At 34.2% G+C, this 23789-nt stretch overlaps 1 protein-coding gene and 1 long non-coding RNA gene across 7 annotated transcripts in view; one reads left to right on the forward strand and one right to left on the reverse strand.

Moving 5' to 3' along the window:
• Window positions 1-23789, forward strand: part of CCDC85A (coiled-coil domain containing 85A) — a 240745-nt gene that overhangs the window by 138575 nt on the left and 78381 nt on the right. The gene's annotated exons all lie outside the window — the stretch shown is intronic.
• Window positions 12020-21814, reverse strand: LOC141554729 (uncharacterized). The gene is made up of 2 exons (XR_012485927.1): window positions 21749-21814; window positions 12020-12764 (listed from the first exon to the last, which is right to left on the reverse strand). It is a non-coding gene; the product is annotated as an uncharacterized LOC141554729 (long non-coding RNA).

Here is a 23789-nt window from a genome sequence, read left to right on the forward strand (position 1 = left end):
AGGTTTTGCTGATTTTATTAGATTTGATACAGAGAAACCTATTGTTTTGAAGTATTTTTTGTGGTAAGAAAGAGCAGTAGAGAGAGACAGACACTCTGGTAAGATCCCAGTGCTTAATGGAAAAATGTGGCTTTGATTGTTTTGTTGACCTAAGTCATTTCTACCCCAATTTATACTTTATGGTCTTCAGATGCTCTTGCTGATCCACCCAGATGGATTTTTTGTTGGTATTTTTTTCTGTTCTTTTGAACACTTTGTGCTCTGTGTCTATGCTTGGGGCATGACTACACCATAGGAACATGACTATAATTCAGTTTCAGCATCAGGCTGTGTATCTTATTAACCATTTAAAGTCACCTCACTGGGGGTTTTGGAGACAGCACAGAGATTCAGATCCTTTCTGCCACAGCTATGTGAGTGACCACTCTGGGTCTAAGTTTCCTCATCTATAAAACAACAGGGTTCAACAAGATGATTTCTGAAATCCTTTCCGCATCTCTACAAAAGAACCTCCACCTTTTCTCCATTTTAAGGACCCATTTATTTTATACACATATGCAAAGTGAAATGGGAGGGAAGAGACTTTAGGAAGATTCTTATACCTGTGAAAGGAGAGGTAATAGCATAACTTTACTATGAAGACACGCTCTTTAAATTGGGGGCTATTGTTTTAGGTCAAGACCAGCCAATGTTTTTTTTTTCCCCTCAAATACTGGCGTTCCCTCTCCTTTCAAAATGGGATTTAGAGTTAGTATAAAAAGAGAGCCTAGGAGTAAAGAAATTTATTGGTATTTTGCCATTAACTGAGTAGTATACAAATCATGCACAAAGTTCTTTTGCATTGGGGGCATGAGACCATTTTTGTTAGAGTACCATGGTTGGAATTGATGACCTGGGAATCTTACCTTCAATGTTAGAAAACAGTAAGTATTTTTCATGGCAGAAAAAATTTCATTCTCCCTCAGGCAGGAGCAAAACATATCTAATAATAAAAAAGAGTTTGTAATTTAAACAATTTCCCAAGAAAATTAGTAACACAATGATAATGCAATCTGCTTGTTTAAAGTGGGCTAGGAACTGCTATATTTTCATTGAGGATAATTCCATTGGAGGATAATACCACATAGGAATGCAGTAAATATGAAATAAGGCTATTGAAAACATTAATATATAAAATATTTATTGTACTGACTTCCCAGCGTTTGCATTTAATCATTTTTATTGTGTATCAGGGGTTAGCCAATTTGGTCTGAATTCTGAAAAATGAACACAGGATGTTTTGCAAGCGTAGCTTTTTCCTGGAATGGTATCTCAGTGGGAATTGCTGAGGAAATACTTATTTGTTGTGAGGTGGGAGCACATAGTTGTAAAATTGTAATGAATGTGTCTCATAGCGGCACTAAAATGATCAGGGGGCATGAGCAGCAATAAATGTAGGACCACTTCAATCAAATGAATTAGTGTTGGAGTGTTAAGTGGAGGAGGGGGTGATTGGAAGAATTTAGAGAAATTTGTAGATGTCTGCAGCTCATTCAGTTCTGTTAGGGTCGTAACACTCCTTAATATTTTCTCTTGTAATTATCTCAGATGTTCTCCTTTGCCTTCTTACCACCTGCATTTTGATTTCTAAAATATGTCACTGTCTATTATCTCTTACAGTGGCTCTCAATTTGTTGTTGTTGCTGTTCCTAGCAAGGTGCCTTGAGGAATTTGGCATGCCATGGGAGATTTTGAAGAGCTGGAAGATTTGACACATGCTTATGTTTGCAAGCAGAAGTTCCATACCCTCTGCTCTATAATCAAAGATTCAAGAAGAATTAAAGCTTTTGAGATGGAGGTCCATAAACAGTAAATAAGTACTGGTTGATTTATTGATTATTTAAAGGGCAGTTATAGCGCAGGGAAGTGTGAAGTTTTTTAGTGACATTTCATTTTCCTAGAGTGTAAGAGGTCTAGGGGGAGAGGTAGGAGTTATGTATGTTCTTGTCTTAAGGAAATTTATCACAGGGCTTTCTGGATGATATTTGCTCACTAAATTAGAGAGTTTTGGGTTTCTGGGGATTTGGTCACCTGACAGAGATGGATAGAGATTGAGAAGGAAGGAGCAAGACCACAATGATGGGCAAGTAAACAGGAAATCTTCCTTAGGAATATCATAGAATAAAATTCGACTTGGAAGGAAACAGGGGTTATTTAGGCAAGACCCCTCATTATATAGATAAAGAAACTGAGGCCCAGAGTGGTTAAATGACTTATCCTTGTATACAGGAAGTAAAAGGGCCTGGAATTGAAGGTCTGGATCTTCTGATGCTAGACCCAACATGCTCTTTTTTGGTAGCAATTTATAAAAATATGTATTAGTTACCTACCATATGTATCACACTAACTAATAGGGATTTTGTCTTGGATAAAAAGAAGACTTCAAGATATCTATCTATATTACTTTGTAATTATATATATGTATATATAGTATAGATACTATTATATCTATATCAAGTATTGTAGGGTTCCAATATGATACATTTATATAGCACTTTAACATTTGCAATCCTTTTCTCATAGAGAGTGAGTAGAGAGAAATAAGAGCAAATAATAGCATAACTTTACTATGCTCTTTAACATCTTTTAAAGACATGTTCTTTAAACTGGGGGCTAAACAATGAGTGAAAGTTGCAGAGAGGCAGATTTAGGTTGATATTAGGAGCAGCTTTCCTATGTGGCAGCCTTCCTATGTGTGTAATTAAAGTTGTCTAAAAGTAACTGGTTGCCATAGGAGCTAGTGGAGTTTTCTTTCTCTTTTCCAACAAAGGCTTGATGTCCATAATAACAGCTAGCATTTATGTAGAGCTTTAATGTTCGCAAATCATTTTATAATTATTATCTTATTTTATCCTTACAACAAACTTGAGATTTAAATACTATTTATTATTATTATTATTATTATTATTATTATTATTATTATCATTATTATTATTATTACCCTCTTTTAAAGATAAAAAATTGAAGCAAAATGAGACTAAATGACATTTCTCGGGTCATACAAGCTAGTAAACTTCAATTTGAACTTGGGTCTTCCTCACTCCAGATTCAGCCCTCTATATTCACTATCCCACTAAGCTCCCTGTATTATAGAGGCTTCTTGTTCAGGCACAGATTGAACTAGAAATCCTCCAAGGTTCCTTCCAATTTTGATTTCCCTGATTCTGTGACCTCCCTCTTCTTCAGCATTATTATTCAAATTGGGCAGCAACTGGTGGACATTTAGATGGGAGCCGGCACCTACAAGCCACAGCTTTAGGAGATTTCTAAAGGACTTTGAAATGGTAGCATTATCTAAGCTTCTCCATGGTTGGAATACTGGCATCTGCTATCAAGAGTATATTCAGATCCTGGATATTAGGGGTAATACACTCATATGTCTTTTCTTGAAGTCATTGGCAGGTTCCAGAGGCACCAAGGGAGGTATTGGAAACTCCTTTTGTCCACATCCCTTCATCCCAATGATGTTGTCTGGCCTGATTTTTTTGTGGAAAAATGATGTCCCATTGGCTGATTTATATGCCCAGGAGAGGGTAATTCTATAGGAAAGTGTTTTCAGTATAGTTTGAATCATTCAGAGCTAGTTATGCTGAAAAAGTCAGAATATGATGTATTCAGCATGTATTGGATTACCTGTCAACTAAAAGAGGAGATGGGGGGAAGGAGGGGAAAATTTGGAACACAGGCTTTTGCAAGGGTGAGTATTAAAAAATTAACCATGCATATGTTTTGTAAATAAAAATCTTTAATTAAAAAAAGAAGAATATTATAGGGTAAAATCTTTTGAGATTAGTTAACTGTGGTCATAGTAGAACATAGGAAGAACAAAAACAAATGAAGAGAAGCATAATGGACACTATATTATAAAAAAGGAATATACAGAAAAAGCAGTATGAAGAGTGTCATCAAAGAAATTTAGATGCAAAAAAGTAGATATTCTGGCCATATTGTGAATTTAGATAACCAATGCGTAACTTCTGCATTCAATCAGTAAATGTGACCTATTGAGTGAGCCTGAGGAAGGTTCCTGATAAATTGAGTAGACTGTTTCTTTATTTTCATCCAGCAACTGAAAGGAGTAAATGGGCAGGAACTGCAAGAATAGGCAAACATGCTTATGTTGCAATTTGCATTGTTGTAGGGAATAATGGAGCCTTGGCCGGATAGGGGGAAGTCATGTTTTAGTCCTTTTTACGCCTCTGGACTTTGAAACACCATGTAGCCTCATTAGTTAGTGACATCCTTGTTTAGAGGAACCGGATAATTTAGGGGATAAAGCCTATAGGGTTGGAGCAATGAAGAGAAAGCAAGGATAAGATGAGCTGCACTGCTTGTGTAATTACTGTTCCGATACAGAGTGAAACTGGGGGGGGGGGGAACAAAAAAAAAAAAACCTTAACAGTCAGACCTTGGACACATATTAACATTTGTAAGCATGACAAAAGCTCTGAGCACCTGTATTTCTCTGTGGGGTCTCAGTTCCTCGTGCTTTTATGAATATCCTTAGTTCTTAGAAGAGTAGAGAATGTTTTGGAAATGTTTAAATTTGCTTTCTCGCACTTATTAGAATATAGTGTACCAATCTGGGGACTGTGATAATTGCAGCAATAATCTTGGGCAGTTTCTGTTTCAGGCATTTTTAATGAGATTGGAGGATATTGGTTTACTAGGAATGCCTGTTCTAAGTTTAGAGCACCATCAATGATCCTTGGTAGGGGGCCCCCCTACAGATGTCTGCCTTGATTAGTCTTTTTAATGTTTGTGCCTGGCTGCCATCTTCTTACAGAAGGAACTTAAAACATATATATATATATATATATATATATATATATATATATATATATATATATAGAGAGAGAGAGAGAGAGAGAGAGAGAGAGAGAGAGAGAGAGAGAGAGAGAGAGAGAGAGAGAGAGAGATTTGTATACTAGAGGTGGAGTTTTGCTTGGGTTCCAGACCTTTTTGCTTGACTTTTTCAGTGGATTTTGTTTTTACAGCTCTTGGGATACACATCTGTTGAGCTTTAAAAATAAAATGCTGGAAAGCTGGTCTGGTCTGATGTTCTGAGTCTAAATCACCAGAGAGAATCTTTTAGTATTTCTAAAATAATAAGAGCTGGGTTAGGCTATATTTAGTGAGTTCTTGTCTATATTCATGAAGCTGGATAAATCAAAGGTGAGGGGAAAATTAAATAAATTAGATCCTTGGTATAATATTAGCTCAGACTCATATACCATTGACCTGCTGAAAATCAGCTTCTCCTCTCCATTCTCAATCAACTTTTACAGCTACATTAAAAATTTGACACAAGACCAAAATTGGAAAAATGTGAGTTCTCTCATAAAATCTCCCCAAACCCCTATAACGAATGCCTTGGTACAAGTTGGGGGTGTAAGAAGCATGGCTTTTAGGTTAGAACAGGCTAGGAGGCAAGCCAGAACTGATAGAGTTCAAATGGGATTGCTAACTAACATCCTTTTTGAGCTAGTCTCTGGGAAGCTTCTTGTTCTCATTCCATATCCTACTTTGCATGAGTGCTGTTCTCAAGAATGGTTGCAGTCATTAATACCTTTTGCCGAACTGAAGGTAGATAATATTTGAGTCATATATATAATCTAAATATGTATATCTCACATCTTCTTGTGATTTCACACTTAAAGGGAGTTCGTGTTGATAACCCTTTCTATCATTGTGTATTCTTTGAATACACATGGTGTATCTCTGCTATCTGGAGCTTTTGCTCCAGACACTGAAAGTTATATGACTTGCTCAATACACAGATACTATGTCAGTACTGAATCTCAGTCATTTCAGATGAAACTCCTTAAAACCAGCCCATATTTACTATGACTCAGTGGTTCTCACAGCCCTCAGTTTTCCTCTTCTGTAAAAAGGTGATAATAACATATATTCGCATTTAATTTATACTCTAAAATATTTAACATGTATTGGTCAACCTGCCATCTGGGAGGGGGAAGGAGGAGAAAAATTAGAAAAAAAGGTTTGGCAATTGTCAATGTTGTAAAATTACCCATGCATATATCTGGTAAATAAAAACTATTAAAAAATTTTTTTTAAAAAAAGGGTGATAAAAATATAAACCTCTCAGAATTGTTGTAAGGATCAAATGAGGTATTTATAAAGTACTTTATGAACCTTAAAACATGGAAGCTGTTATTATTATCACTATCATCATCATAATCTTTAACAAAGCCTGAGACATTTTTAGAAGCCATCCTGAAACTTTTTTCTTCTAAAAAAGGTGAGGTTTTAACTAAAACTTTAGAGAAGGTGGGATGTTTTTTGCCTTTCATTCTCGAAGGGCCCTATGACATCAGGATGCCATGGATTTAAGTGTGGGAGGCCTGGGCAAGGAGATGAGGAGGGAGGGAGTTCCAGGGATGGAAAGAGGAATCAGGAAAAGGAATGTCTCATGAAGCAATTAGCAATGAGGCCGGTGTCATTTGATGGCAGAGTATGTGGAGGTGAATAAGATATGGGAAGACTGAAAAAGTAGGAAGGGGCAGGTTATAAAGGGCTTTAAAAGCCAAACAACAGATTTAATATTGGCTTCTGGAGGTAATAAGGAGTCACTGGAGTTTATTGAATTAGGGGTTGACATGGTCAGACCTGTATTTTAGGAAAGATTGATTTGACAACTCGGTGGAGGATGGCGTGGGAGAGACTTCATGCTGTAAGCTAAACCAATAAACTATTTTAATAGTCCGAGCCTAAGATGATAAAGGCCTGGGCTAAGGTTGTGGCAGTGTCAGAGAAGTTGAAAAATAAAAGAGAAATAAAAAGCACTTGATTGAATATGGGGTATATAAGAAAGCAGTTAAGTATGACACCTAGATTATGAACTTGGATGGCTGGGAAGACAGTAGCATCCTCATTGGCAATAGAGAAGTTAGGAAGAGAGAAAGTTTTTGAGAAAAAATGATGTTTACTTTTGGATATATTGAGTTTAAGATCTCTGTGAGAAATCTAGCTCAAAATGATCAATAGCCATTTGGAGATGAGAATAGAAATTAGGAAAAAAGATTAGGGCTAGACAAACCTTTGTCAAAAATTAAGTATATTATTTTTATAAAAATAAAAATATTGGACAACATATTTTAATGTTCTTATTTACTGCAACTAAACTATTTAGATGCTGTCTTTCAAATGACCCTTTCAATTTCTCTCTCCAGACTGGGAATCATGTCTGTCCTGTAACCCTCTCTTCTGATTGTTGAGTCCCTGGCCTGGACAAATATAAATATACATTTAGGAAGTACCCAGGCTATGCTCATTTCAGTTCCTGATGTATTTTTAATTTTTGAACTTGTCTACTTCTTCACAGTCTTGGACCCTTAATGAGTATCTTTTATTGTCTACCTCCTACCTCCTAAATTTTCTGTTATATTTCCAAATTAGAATATAAACCACTAAAGGTTAGGGACTAATTTTTTTTGCTTGTAATTTTATCACTTGTCATTCCTATAGCATCTGGCACATGGAAAGTGCTTAATAAATTATCTCTCTCTCTCTCTCTCTCTCTCTCTCTCTCTCTCTCTCTCTCTCTCTCTCTCTATATATATATATATATATATATATATATATATATATATATATATATATATATATATATATATATATATATATATATATATATATATATATATCTGTATCTATATCTGTATCTATATCTATCTATCTATTGGGACACTTTTTCTTTTACATTATCATAATGATCACAGTTCTTTTTCATTCTGGTTTTATACTTTTCAAATGAAAACATATCTTTTCAAATTTTTGAGTCATCGAATTTTGCTGGAGAACATAAAGACTCATATGAAAAACAATGCTTAATACATTAGTATAGTATTCACTGAAGTTGTGGTGATGAGACAGGTCCCAAAATTTAAACTTTGGAAGAACTCTTTAATCTCATTTTAAGTATAATTTTACCTATCTAATATTGGTACCTTATAGATCCATTCTTTTGTTAACATGGGCTCACTTTCTAACAGTCCAGGTTCCATCTCTACTCTGGCTTGAATAGTCATTTCAAAAATTACTGTGGCTGAAAAAATTCACCTCCTTGTAGCCAGCCTAGAGAAGGGTCTTTTTGATCTCTTTCTAGATTAGCCCTTGGATATTAGTTACTTACTGTGCCCTTTTCTAGCTAAACAGAAATTTCCAGGGTTTATGCTTTACTATTATACAATTAAGATCACTTCCATGCTACACTAAAACATAAGAGTAGGATGTTAGTGGAGGATGATTTCTTGAGGATGGATTATATTTTAAATCATTCATTGATTTATTCTTAGCATTATTTCTCATTGTTTTTATTTGGTACCAAATGGGAAGAGAAAGGGAATAAACATTTATATCATAACTATGTTTTAGGCACTATACTGAATATCTTTTGTAAGCATAATATTTGATCCTCATAACAATCCCGCAAGGTAGATGATTTTATTCCCATTTTACAGTGGGTGAAAGTGAGGCAGAAGTTAATTGGCTTGCCCTAGAATCACATAGTTAGTGCCTAATGTTGTATTTGAACTCATGTTTTGCTGACTTTAGACCCAGGCTTTATGCACGCTGTAACTCTCTCTCTCCCTCTTATGCTCTCTCTCCATCCCTTCCTCTTTCTGTCTCTCTCTCTCCCATTCTCTGTCTCTGATTCTCCAAATTTTATATATTTATATGTATATGGAGATATTATATTTATTTCCACAAATATATATGCATATATTTATATGCATGCACATACATATATCTTCAAAATTATATGGTCTTAGCAAAACATAAACAAAAAGGCTAAACAAGATCTTAAAGGAGAGAAAGGGACCCACATGTGCAAAAAATGTTTGTGGCAGTCCTTTTTTGTAGTGGCAAGAAACTGGAAACTGAATGGATGTCCATAAGTGGGAAAATGGCTGAATAAATTATGGTATATGAATGTTTTTTTAAATTTTAGTATAGCTTTTTATTTACAAAACATATGCATGGGTAAATTTTTCAACAGTGACCCTTACAAAACATACTGTTTCAAAATTTCCCCCCTTCCCCTTACCCTCTCCCCTAGATGGCAGGTAGTCCAATACATGTTAAATATATTAAATTATATGTTAAATCCAATATATGTATACATATTTATATACTTATCTTGCTGCACAAGAAAAATCGGATCTAGAAAGAAAAAAAATCTGATAAAGAAAACAAAAATGCTATGAAAGAGCAAAAGAAAGAGTGAAAATGTTATGTTGTGGTCCACACTCAGTTCTCATAGTCCTCTCTTTGGGTGTAGATGGCTCTCTTCATTACTGGACTATTGGAACTGGTTTAAATCATCTCATTGTTAAAGAGAGCCATATCCATCAAAATTGATCATCATATAGAATTATTGCTGCCGTGCATTTATTGGCATAAAATTGGGCAAAGTGACTCCTAATTATTGGTCTAATTTCCTCTTCATTGGTGCAAAGTTCTCCCTTTTCATTTTTAAGACTAACAAGTTAATTTTCCTCTTCCCTTTTTCTAATCAAATTTACCAAAGGTTGATCTATTTTGTTGATTTTTTCATAAATCCAACTCTTAGTTTTATTTATTAGTTCAATAGGTTTTTAATTTCAATTTTTATTAATATCCTTTTATTTTTAGAATTTCAAGTTTAGTATTTGATTGGGGTTTTTAATTTATTTTTCTAGCTTTTTTAGTTGCAAGTCCAATTCATTGATCTTCTCTTTCTCTATTTTATGTAAATATGCATCTAGAGATTATAAATTTTCCCCTTATTATCACTTTGGCTACATCCCACAAATTTTGGTATGTTGTCTCATTATTGTCATTGGATGAAATTGTTAATTGTGTCTATGATTTGCTGTTTCACCCCTTCATTCTTAGGTTGAGATTGTTTAGTTTCCAATTATCTTTTGGTCTATTTTATTGAATGTAGTTTTTATTGCATCATGATCTGAAAAGAAATCATTTACTATTTCTGCCTTCCTGCATTTAATTTTGAGATCTTTATATCCTAATATATAGTCAATTTTTGTATAGGTTCCAAGAACTGCTGAGAAGAATGTGTACTCCTTTCTGTATCCATTCAATTTTTTCAAAGATATTATACCTAACTTTTTTAATGTTCTATTTACCTCTTTAACTTCTTTCTTATTTATTTTGTGGTTTGATTTATCTAATTCTGAGAGAGCAAAGTTGAAATCTCCCACTATTATAGTTTTGTTGTTTTCTTCTTGCAGCTCTCTTAACTTCTCCTTTAGGAATTTCCATGCTATACCATATACATATATATATATATATATATATATATATATATATATATATATATATATATATATATATATGTGTGTGTGTGTGTGTGTGTGTGTGTGTGTGTGTGTGTGTGTGTGTGTGTGTGTGTGTGTGTATACATACATATATATATATATATATATATAGTGCATATATATTTAGTATTGATATTGCTTCATTATATGTGTTACCCTTTAACAAGATATAGTTTCCTTCCTTATCTTTTTTAATTAGATCAATTTTCGCTTTTGCTTGATCTGAAATGAGGATGGCTACCCCTGTTACTTCACCTGAAGCATAATAGATTCTGCTCCAGTCTTTTACTTTTACTCTGTATGTATCACTCTGCTGTAAATGTGTTTCTTGTAAATAACATATTGTAGGATTCTGGATTTTAATCCAGTCTTCCATCTGCTTCTGCTTTATGGGAGAGTTCATCCCATTCACATTTATGGTTAAAACTACTAATTCTATATTTCCTGCCATCTTATTATCCCCAGATTATATTTTTCTCTTTCTTTTCTCCTTTATCCCCATTCTCAGTATTTAATTTAGGGGCACCACTTGCCTCAAGGAGGCCTCCCCCTTAGAATCCCTCCTTTTTAGAGTCCCTCCTGCTTTCTTATGCCTTTCCCCTATTATTTCTATATTCCCTTCTATTTGGCATACCCCTTCTCTTTTTGCCTGTCCCCTCCCACTTTTCTATAAAGTGAGAAAGTTTTTCTGTAAACCAGATATGTCTATTATTTTCTCTTTGAGCCAAATCTGATAAGATTAAGATTCACACAATGTTCCTCTCCCTCCCTTTTTTCCTTCAGAGATAATAGGTTTCCTTTGCCTCTTCATGCTATGTAATTTCCCTTTTTTTAACCTTAATGTTTCCCTTTTTCGGGTACAATCCCCTTTTCACCTCTAGTTCCTTTTTTATATTATAGCAGTAAAATCAAAATATACATGCACTCTCTATGTATACCCATACGCATAACAGAAATACAGTTTTCAAGAGTTCTTTTTACCTTTTTATGCTTCTCTTGAGTCCTGTGTTTGAAGGTCAAAATTTTAGTTTAGCTCTGGTCTTTTCGTCAGAAATACATGGAATTTATCTGTTTCATTGAATGCTCATTTTCTTCTGGAAAAAAAGGCTTAGTTTAGGGAGGGTAGTTTATTCTTGGCTGCATTCCAAGTTCCTTTGCCTTTCAGAATATCAGATTCCAGGCCCTTTGATTCTTTAAAGTGGAAACTGCTAGGTCCTGAGTAATCCTTAATGTGGCTCCTCAGTATGTGAATTGTATTTTTCTGGCTGCTTCTAATATTTTTTCCTTGATCCAATAGTTCTGAAATTTAGCCACGACATTCCTTGGAGTTTTAATTTTGGGGTCTCTTTCAGGACATGTTTGGTGCATTCTTTCAGGGGCTATTTTACCTTCTGATTCTAAGACATCAGGGCAATTCTCTTTAATGATTTCCTAAAAAATAGTGTCTAGGCCCTTTTTTTCATCATGGTTTTCAGGGTGTCCAATAACCCTTAGATTGTCTTTTCTAGACCTGTTTTCCAGGTCAGTTCTTTTCCCATGTAGGTATTTTATATTTTTTCTAGTTTTTCATTTATTTTTGGTTTTGCTTGACTGATTCTTGATGTCTTATTGAGTCATTTCCATTTTTTCAATTCTGATTTTTAGTGAATTATTTTCTTCATTTACTTTTTTTAGCTTCTTTTTGTATTTGTCCAATTAAATTTTTAAATAAGTTGTTTTGTTCTATGGAATTTTTTTTCCCATTTCACAAATTCTGTTTTCCTGGGAGTTCTTTACTTTTTCCATTTCACATTTTAGCGTATTGTTTTCTTTTTCCACTTTATCAAATCTTTCTTTTAATGTTATATGACTTTTCCAGACTCTCTTACAGAGTTTTCCTTTCCTTCCCCATTTTTCTTCTAGCCCTTTTTTAAGATCCATTATACTTTCTTCTAGGAGAGCCTTGTGTGGTGGGCACCAGGTTATATCACCTTTAGGAGCTTCATCTGGAGACAATCTGCTTTTAGTCTCCTCAAGTTTGAAATCTGTTCTTCTTTTTCACTATAGAAACTATCTATGTTTAGAGTCCTCTTTACCTTTTTACTCATTAAAAAAAAAAAAAAAAAGTTGGGATCTGCTTTTAAGAGAAGGGAGGTTTTCTAAGCCTTTTCAACGACAGGAAGAGCAGCAGCAGCTGTGATGGGATTAGCTACACTGGGATCAAGCTGAGTCACTGCAGGTGCTGGGTGGTGTTTCCAGGTCCTCTGAGACCAACTGAAACAGACCTTTTCTGGCGATCTTCAAAATTATCTTCTGCTGGTAATTTGCTGCACTCACAATATTTGTGAATTCTGCCAGTCTAGAACTAATTCAGATGCTGAATTTGGTAATTAGTTGAGGGTCCTGGGAAGAGATCAGAAAGAAGAGTGTGTCCTCTCCACCATCTTAGCTCTGCCCCCCTGGTATATGAATGTTATAGAATATTATTGTTCTGTAAGAAACTACTGGCAGGAAGGTTTCAGAGAGACCTGGAGAGACATACATGAACTGGCACTGAGTGAAATGAACACAACCAGGAGATCACTGTACACAGTAACAACAAATTATATGATAATCGATTCTGATGGACATGGCTCTTTTCAATAATGAGATGATTTAGGCTAATTCTGGTAGATTTGTGATGGAGAGAGCCATTGGCATCCAGACAAAGAACCATGTGAACTGCTTGCTTTTTTTCTTCTTTTTTCCCTTTTAATCTGATTTTTCTTGTACAGCATGATAAATGGGGAAATATGTACAGAAGAATTGCACATGTTTAATATATATTGGATTACTTGTTGTCTAGGGGAGGAGGAAGAACACTTGAGTGGGAACCAGAAGATTTAACAATAACTAAAAATTCAGTACAATATAGGTAATATCAAGTTGTGGTTTTCTACGTCAGTATAAAATCTGTAGTTATCCATTTGTGTTTGAGTTAGACACAAGTATTTAAATTTCATCAAAATTCCATATTCATGTTAAAAATTCAAATTACACTATCCTTTTTAGTAGCATAGTGACTAGCACATAGTAAGTTCTTAAAATGTTTATTTATTGATTAATTGATAGTATCTCTAGAAAATAAGGATAAAGTTCTTCCTGAAGAACTACTTCAAAAGTGGGAGCAGGGGAAAAGAAGGGAAGGAAAAAATACATTATAATTTTATTGCATATTTAAGAAGAAGAATAAGTTGTGCATAATAGATTTGCAGTTTCATGTGCAATGATCTTTTTAAAAAATTTCTATATAATGGAAATTCTTGTATTATTTCATAAATTAAAAATAAAATTTAGAAAACATGTGTGATGGTTTCTACTGAGTGTGATAATAATATTGTTTGGCCTATGATAATTTAACTTTAAAACAGTTATAATATTTATAGTTATCAAATATCAAAACTAAATTGTCTCCACACTTAATTTGGTGTCAGATAATCTGTTTTGATGGTCTAATTCTTCCACACATAAGCTTTGTGACTAGGAAAGTCCATTTGCCTTTCTAAAATTGTAATGTGACTGGATGAAATGGATTATCTTGAGAAGTGGTAAGTTCCTTTTCACGGAATTTTTCAAGTGGAAGTGAGATGGCTACCTCTTTAGTATACTATGATTTTTTTTAATTTCAATAGTATTTTTTTTCCAAATACATGTAAAGATAGTTTTAAACATTCATTTTGGTAAGACTTTTTGTCTTCCAAATTTTTCTCCCTCTCCCCTACTTCTCCTCTCCCCAAAACATCAAGCAATCTGATATAGGTTAAATATATACAACTAGTTTCAATATAATATATATTCAATATAATAATATTCAAATAAATTATTTGTCATTTTGTATAAAAAAAATCACATCAAAATGGAAAAAACCATGAGTAAGAAAGGAAGTAATCAAAAAAGATGAAAATATTATGCCTCAATCCATATTTCTCTTTCTGGATGCAGATGGCATTTTCCATCCCAAGTCCATTGGAATTGTTTTGAATCACTGCATTATTGAGATGAGCCAAATGCCAAATGATGGAGGTTTTTTTTGAAGTATGATGTTTTTTTTGGAGTATGATTTAATAGGTGGCTACTGAATCTCCTTTTAACTTTCAAATCTTATGCCTATATAATTACGTGATTAGTAATGTCCTTTCCAGTGCACATGCTCTCTCTCCCCCTCTCCATATATACACACATACTTGCATACACACACACACACACACACACACACACACATAAGTATATATATATATCCTTTTCCCCTTCTCCCTCCCTCCTTTTCTTTCTCCTTCCCTCTCTCCCTCCCTCTCTCCTTCACTCTTTCCCTCCATTCCTTCCTCCCTCCTTCTCTTTCCCTCTCTCCCTTCCCCCTTTCTCTTTCTCTCTCCATAAACACACACATACACATACACACACATACACATACACACATACATATGTGTATCTATATGACATATGGGACACAATAATTCCTAGCAGGATCCAATTAAGTAGGAAAAATGCTTAAATAGTACAGACTCCTGAGTGTTCTACCAGTCTAGAAGACACTAGGAATCAGTGAAAGCTGACAGAAAAGGTTTCATTGAGGTGCTAGAGCCTGAGTGAGGTCTTGGAGGATGAGTAGGGATGGGATGGACAGAGGAGAAAGGGCAATCTGTAATAAATGGAGAGAAATATGAGTATAGACAGTGCCAGGAAAGAGCACCATGCATGTAAGACAGTGAGATTACCTTGGCTATATAAATGATTTTTCTCACCAAAATATTGATAGGAAGGAGTGTGTTATGGTGCTGATTAAAAAAACCAAAAACTTCTTTGATTGAAAGAAAGTACTGACTTAATATTTCAAAATTGAAGTCTTTGGGAATGCAAAGAACATTTATTTGATGACTCAGAAGTAAGGTTAAGAAATGTTTTTTTTTTTTTTTTTCATTCATCTCCAAGAAATGACGCATAGAATTTATTACATAAAAAAAAGTAGAGTTGTAATATGGGCAAAGAACAAGAAATATTCCAGGTAAAACCAGAGATTTAGAAAAAAATTGAAAGGAAAACTTAAACATTGGATGTATAAACAGTCATCAGGGTTTTTATAAAATAAAATCTATATTCTAAATAATTTAGACTAGTCACTGACACTCCCTTTTCCCATTGGCAAATTCTTCCTAGAATATTCATTTTAAGGAAAGAGCCAGACTAGCCATCCTTCATTCTCTGGACTTTGCCATGTTATACATATGACAGTACTTTCTGTATTCCCTACCCACACTTTTCAGCTCCCTTTTATATGTTGCCTTTTCCCTATAGAGTGTAATCTCTTTAAAAGTAGTGAGAGTATTTTTATCTGTATTTGTACATGAGCCTTTAACACAGCACGTGGCACATAGTAAGTGCGTGATAAACAATTGCTGATTTGTGATTGACCTATCTTTACTGAAATTCAGATTATTCCAACTGAGATTGATTCTTGTTTCTAATCATGACCCACTATTTTCTATAATCCTATTTTGGCTCATAATTGATACTGCTATATGATAAAGTTCATATTTGATTTAGCATTTTTAATTAAATACAGCACCTGTTATTTAGGCCTTCTGGGAATGATGACAATTTCACAGAACTGACATTTCAAACAAATGTTGTTTTTGGGGAAGCCTCCTTATGTCCACATTGATCTATGGCACTGAAAGTATATGTAGTCTGGAATTTTAAATCTGAAACATATGATATGCATGAAGTTTTGACTTTTGTGTGATGGCAACAGTAATTTCTTCTAGGACTGATGCATTTCTAGGAAGATTTAGAGCTAAGTAGACTTAATTAGGAGGTAAAATAATACTCCATGATTCTATTTGCATTCCACCTAGTAGCAGAATACTAAATGCCAATTACAGATGAAACTGTTAAGCAATCTGCAATAACAGTATGAAGAAATTTGAATGTAGACTTGTTGAAGTAGGAAGTATACTAAAAATAAGACTTATCTTGTGATTTCCCTAGAAATTATCATTTAGTGTTTTCTCAATGTGGTTTAGGAAATAATAATAACATTAGTGCCCTATATTTGTATAGTATTTTGCATAATGTCATATGACCTATATAAATAACTCTGTGTGGTATGAAGGGAATGCATTATTTCCATTATATAGATAAGGAAAATAAAGCTAAGTGAAGTTGACTTATTTTGAGATGTTAAGAACAGCCAGGTAGCACAGATAGAAATTTGGGCCTAGAGTCAGCGTTCAAACCTGGCTTTAGACATTTACTAGCTGCATGATCTTGAGCACTTAACCTCTGTCTATCTCAGTTTCCTTATCTGTAAATAGTGATAATTCTATTACCCACCTTTTTAGGTTGTTGTGAGGCTCAAATGAGATAGTAATTGTGAAGTGCTTAGCATAGTGTCTGGTACATAGCAAATGCTCTATAAATGTTAGCTTTTTTTTTTTTTTTTTTTTTAAATGAAAGCGAGTAAGTACAAGAGCTATACCTTAAACCCAGGCTTTCTGATTCCTAGCCATAAAGTTATAAAGTTCTTTTTCTGTTACATGGTGTTAACTTCCTGAATCTTAATTGGAAATTTTTCTGGAATGGATCCCTTTAAGATAAAGTGAAGCAAAATACATATGAGATTATCAGGAAAATAAAAAAGGAAAATATGAAGTAAGTTGTAATTATTCAATCATGAATGTGTTGGGTACTTTAGAAAATACAAATCTCTAACAAAATGTGTGTAAATACTCACATGGCTGAGCCCTGAAAGGAAGCTATTTACAGAACTTTGACCTCTATTTCAATATTGATTCCAGACACAAGGGCACAACCCACAGACAAAAATATTTCCAGAGGATTATATAATTCCTGTATCTGCCTCCAAGATAGCAAAACTGCCATAGCAATGAAGCCAATTTCACTGTTTCATGTAGTTCAACAAATTGTATTTCAGCATTAACTGATTAAAGTCATGGCCTGGGCTTTAATTGATTGGATAGTTTAGCTGCTTAAAATTCAATATTGATATTTAGAAGAAGACACATTGGATTTGATTAGCAGAAAATTTAATTCAGCACGTGTAGTCTTGGATTTTATAATCAGAGTTGCTGATTTAATAATGAAGTACTCCTGGTTTCATAGGGGACAATAGGTACCATAAGTAATGATTTGGAACTTGTTACTTTTTCTTCAGTGCAAAAAATATATTTTTCCAAGAGGAGCAATCTCTGATAGTGTATTTCTTACATAATGTATTGTATTTCCCAAACCAGCTCTCTGTTTTGAGATAGATAAAAAAGATGTTCACTTACACTTAAAAAAATATTGTGTGATAGTAATTAACATGAAGCTGGACATGATTAATTGATTTGAATTTTGTTTGGCGGGCAGGTGGGTTTAACATTAGACACCAATCTCAATTAAATAAACTCTTCTAAGAGAAATGAAATTTTTAATATTTTCAGGTGCAATAATCATTAAGCCCAAAGGAATCAAGGTCACTAACTTAGTGACTTAAAAGGAATTGTGGTATGGTAGAAAAAATTGATGAACCTGAAGTTATGATATCAAAGTTCTAATCCTATCTTACCTCCTAGTGGTCAATCATTTAAATTCTTATCTCCCTAGTTCCCTTTCTTATAAAACAGGGGTGATAATTATTGCTCCATTTTCTTCATTAATTGTCCTAAGTAAAGATTTGTGTGTGTGTGTGTGTGTGTGTGTGTGTGTGTGTGTGTGTGTGTGTAAATAAATATATATGTATGTATATATACTTCATATAAATGTGAATTTTTGTTGGTTGATCTTTAGTGCTTGAAGAAGACCAAAATGACATCACTATGTCAGGACTGAGGTAAACTGTGTCCTACTGTGATTGATCAGACCAATACAAGCTCAGAATTTTCTACTACCGTTGGGACATACATGATTCTCATGAACACTTGGAGTGGAGATGTCTCTAAAATTGCATATCTCATGTTTCTTTTGAGCTACTGCAATTCTGTTTTGCTTATAGAGCCCACAGTGCCTTTTTTGATTCAGGCACACCATGTGGAAGTAGTCTTCTGTCAGTGAAATATGAATTATTATTATTATAAATTTTAAAAAAAAAGCTCAAGTTGACATGAGCACATGACTTTTGTTGATAGTTTGTTCTGTGTAAAAGATTGAACATTTCAGGTCCTCACCCTTAAATCACATTTACTCTGTTACTTATAAAGCAATACCCCCTCCTTTTCTTGCAGATAGTGCCAAAATAATAGGTATCATTGTGCCAAAATAATAGGTATCAAAATAATAGCCTCATTTAATTTACAAATTCTGATTTAGTGGAGTCCAAATTATTGAGGTTTTACTGTATCCATATGCTCTGCGTTTTTTTTTGTTTGTTTGTTTGTTTTTGTTTTTGTATTTTGTTTTTTTTGATTCCTACACCTTCATCTCTCTGGATTCTTCAATTCAGTGATATATAGGACATTGAATCTCCTGACAGTATTTTTATTTGCTGTGAAACTTTTATCTCTCCTCACTTCTGTCTTCTGGTTTTCCAGGTGTTCTTCAAGTCACATCTAAAGTCATAGCTACTTCAAGAAGCACAATTTTCCTTAATTTTAGTGCCTTTCTTTTAAGATTATCTTTAATTGATTACATACTATTTGTACACACTTGTTATATGTTGTCTTTGTCATTAGACAATTTTTTGTTTGTCTAAATGTCCCCAATGTTTAGCAAAGATTTTAGTGTTCATCTTTCATTTTCAAAGAGAACCAGTGATATCATGGAATGATGTCTTGATTTGCACATGGACTGGATTTCATTGAGGCAGAGTTGCACGAAATTAATTAACCTCGTCCAGAAGCTTTTTAACTATTTTCCATCTTTTGCATAATCTAAACTCTTCCAATCTTTCCAATTTTCATAGACCTTACCCCCCATCAGGTAATTTTTAATCTAGTGACAATGACCTCTTGAGTATTCCACGAAGACACTCCCTCTCTTGGGAGTGGAAAAGGACCATTTTCACTTACCAGCCCTCATTCCTAGACCGCTCTCCTTTCTCACCCTAACTACTTGCTTCCCTGGTTTCCTTTTGAGTCCTAACAAAAATTCTTCTTCAGGAAATCTTTCCCAGCTCCTCTTAATTCTACTGCCTCTCCTCTCTTATTTCCTATTTGACTGGTATATAAGTTGTTCAATATATTTTCATGTGCTGGTTGTCTTCCCTATTAGATTGTGAGTTACTTGAGGAAAGGGATTATCTTTTGCCTCTTTTTATATCCCCAATGCTTAGTACTAGTAAATCCTAATAAATGTTTATTACCTATTGACTATATTTTTATAACAGTCCTGTGTTTCTTTCTCTAGGTGTCAAGCATAATGATATTTCTGGAAAAGATGAAATCTGACCTATTTTTCTCCTAGCTCTCCCACAAACAGATCTGCTATAGTCTTATCTAGTGAAAAGAAGTGCTATTTTTTCTAAATATATCCAGTAATACAGACTAGTAGCTTAACATAATGTTTTTTTTTTCCCTGGGATTTGTAAAGCGGAATATGGATGTAGTTTCTTTCCTTAATTGTAATAGAGCCAACTTGGGGACTTTAAGGGGGAAAGTAGGCATTACTGTTTATAGCTAAATGGAGCTGATTAAACAGTAGAATCACACTTACTCCCTTGTGTATCTAAGATGCTCTTTACATTCCTTGGTAACCTTTTTCTTTCTGATTGCTTAGCATGCTTTCAGGGTAGAATAGGTGCAATCTAATTTAAGCATATGTTCCCTGGTGGTCAGATCACTCAGCTGAGCTCTTTGGGTCTTCTCCTCTCCAGAGTTCAACTCTTGAGTTCTGGAAATAGTTCTGGAGATGGGAAGCTACCTGCTTTAACTCTGACTGCCTAATTGATACCCTACCTTTGTCTCTGTCTCTTTTCACTAATGGATGCTTTGTTTTTTGTTGGGTGTATACCACTTCTGTAAGATGCTTTGAATGTGCTGCTCTTCTTTTTTAAATTTTTAAAAATTTTAAAGCTTTTTATTTTCAAAATATATGCATAGTTTTCAGCATTCACTCTTGCCAAACTTTGTGTTTTAATTTTTTTTCTTCTTCTCTTCTCCCTACCCTTTCCCTTAGATGGCAAGTAATCCAATATATGTTAAATATGTGCAATTCTATACATATTTTCACAATTATCATGATGCACAAGAAAAATTAGATCAAAAAGGGAAAAAATAGAAAGAAAGCAAAAAAAAAAAAACCCAAGCAAATAACAAAAAAGTGAAAATACTATGCTGTGATCTACACTCAGCCTCCACAATCCTCTCTCTGGATGCAGATCCTCTTCTGTGGTTGAAGTGCAAGGGTCATGTTCTCCATGAAAGTATTATTTTATTGAGATGCCTTGACTAGACATGGAGTCAGGAAGACATGATAATAATATAAATTTTGTTGTTTTTTCTTAGGAACATGGCCTACTGTTAGACAATGGCTTTGAATTCTGACTCTGCTGCATTTGTATATCTAGCTATGTACTATGGGCAAACAACTTAACCTATCTCTATGTACCTCAATTCCCTGATCTAGAAAATGGAAAACACACTACCTCTCTTATATATGTCATAATACTATTATAAAAATCAAATAATATTTATTATCTATTCTAAAAATCTTAGAATGAATTGTACTATATGTGCAAACTATCGTTATTGTAGAGGCAGTTTTTAAATTACTAATTCACCTTATGACATCCTAAATACACTTATAGAATTAGGACAGGTTCCTTTCTGATGCTACACTGACTGCTATATCATGATATCCAGCTCTAGTTGCTGCTGCTCTAAGAGAAAGGTAGGAAAAGGTCAGGAATCCTTTTCATTACCAGTGTCACAAGATAGAAGGAAGATTCTTGGTAGCTTCCATTGTGTTGGAATTTCACTGTGTTGAGAGGAAGAAAAAGAAAAATCCCTTTGCCCAAGGATGGAGAATGAGACGGAAGAAGAAAGAGAAAAGCAACTATTATACTAGATAGAGAGCTGGGCTTAGAGTCAAGAAGACCTATGTCCAAATATTACCTTAAATACTTAGCTCTGTGACTCTTTGCAAGTCAATTAATGCATTCTAGCCTTAAATTCCTCATCTTTTAAAATGGGAACAATAAGAGCACTGATCTTACAAGTTTGTGAGAGTCAACTAAAATATAACACATAAATCTCTATGTAAACCTTAAAGCTCTACATAATACTAGTGACAATTAAAAGAGTAAAAAACATCTTTTGCCTCTCTATAGGGAGGGTAAGGAGGAAGCACTTTCTTGCTCCAGGAAAAATTAGAGGACTAAATAGAGAATTAATTTTAAAGACTAAGCAACATACCTGTTCTCTAGCTTCCTGATTTCCCCCTGATGGGAACAATGGAAAACTTTATGACTATTCATCCCATACTTCAGCTGCACTATAAATAAGCTTCTGCCAACTGGCCTGGGAACCTGTCCAGTGCTTATGACACAGTTTCTGTGTAGAGATGTGTTCCAATTTCCAAACACATGAACTCTTTTTAACTTGAACCTGTTTATAACTTGCTTGTTGAGATACTCCAATTACTGTGTTCTTGTCATCGGAATTCTCAAAGATGAGAAAAACTATAGGATTATTTTAAAAGGTGAAACGCTTGGGCAGTAGTTAGAATATCACCATTGCTTGACATCAGACCACAGCATTTAAAGCTAATGGGCAGCTTCTCCAATCACAAGTGAGTTTGTAAATGTATTTTATGTACTTCAGCTTGCAACCCATTAAGTGACACTGCCAGCTTAATAGCCATAAAAGCTTTCCAGACCAATGTTGGCATTATTGACTTGGTTGCTAAAATGCTTTATTGTCTGATAACAGCATTTATAATGTGACTGGTGAAATATTGTTTAGAGAATTACGTGGCATGGTAGTTAATGAGAAGTGACAAGCCATTTCTGTTCCATGGTTAACTATTAAGAATATCCCTGACAGATAATTTGGACAGTAACTTGAGTCATGCCATCATCCTGTACACTCCTTGAGGGAAATGGGGTTTTTTTAGTCTTATTTTTATATCCCTAAGGCTTAGCACAGTACTTAATTCATATTGTAAATGCTCAACTAATGCTTGTTGATTGAGTGACTGACTGTGTCCTGAGGGAAGTGTACAGTTTCCCCATCAGCAGAATCTTTTAACTAGCAAAAGATGGAAAATAGCTAACATAGCTTCTGGAAGAACTTTGGTGGATTAAGAAGGGACAAGGCTGCACTGTGTAAGTAATTTGCACCTCTGGCAGGTTGTTCAGCTTTGTGCCAAGCAGAGTGCACTATACCAAAGACACTTAACTAGTGTTTGGTGATTTGAATTGAGTTCAAAGGCCTGATGCTCCAAGAATGGCATGAAATTGTGGCAGTAACTGATCCTGGGGTTCAAATACCACATCTGTTTAGGGAATAATCTGTTCTGTATCCAGAATTTATGGCTTATTCATAACTGGTTATAAGAAGAGAAATTTGTTCAGTAAAACAAAAAAAAATGATAAAGTCAAGTAAAATGCTACTTTTTTCTCCTTTTCCCTTATGAAATTTGTCATAAACATTCTTAGCCTTCCACAGCAAAACATTTCTTTCATTTGTTTTCCAGGAGTGTTCATAGCCTATCTGTTCACTCATTCTATAGAGCCATGTGTCTATTGACTATGCTTCTCAGTTAAAGTATGTGTGTGTGCATATAAACATATATATATATGTAAATTAAAGTGAAAATTGTATTATGATTAGTATGGTTATGTTATAAACAAAGCTTTCACTCCTTGACACATAGTTATTGACTTACTAACAAAACAAATCACCTGGGAAGGGAGGAGGAAAACAGCTAGAGGTGAAAGTAGAAGAGAGGAGTAATAGTTCTCTCAATATGACATACATAAAAAAGTACTGTTTTTAAGAACCGAGTTCTATAGACCATATAAGGACATATCCTTAGTTAGTTAATTGTTAGGTGATTCTCCAAAACACAAGATCTGGGAAACAACCATCCTGGATTCATTTAATCCTAAGGATGCTTTTATCTATGGGTTTTAGAGAGGAATTTTTAAGTTTTTGATTATTAAAAATAAGATTTTAAGGAAGATCTTTAAGTGTTTCTAAGACTTTGGAGACATTTTTTATGTCATTTTATATAGTTTAATAAATCTATGAATGACAGCAAGTATATACACATACATAACTTCATACTGCAATATGTATTTGTCAGTCAAATATGTATATGTATACATATGCACAGGTGTGTATAGGTATAAATTTAAATATAGAGATAAATAAATATCTCCTTTCTTCACTTAGCTTAGTGTCTGACACATACTGAGCACTTAACAAATACTTATTGACTTATCGACACTTT

The sequence above is a fragment of the Sminthopsis crassicaudata genome, chromosome 2 (assembly GCF_048593235.1).
Source record: "Sminthopsis crassicaudata isolate SCR6 chromosome 2, ASM4859323v1, whole genome shotgun sequence".
NCBI classification, from domain to species: Eukaryota; Metazoa; Chordata; class Mammalia; order Dasyuromorphia; family Dasyuridae; genus Sminthopsis; species Sminthopsis crassicaudata.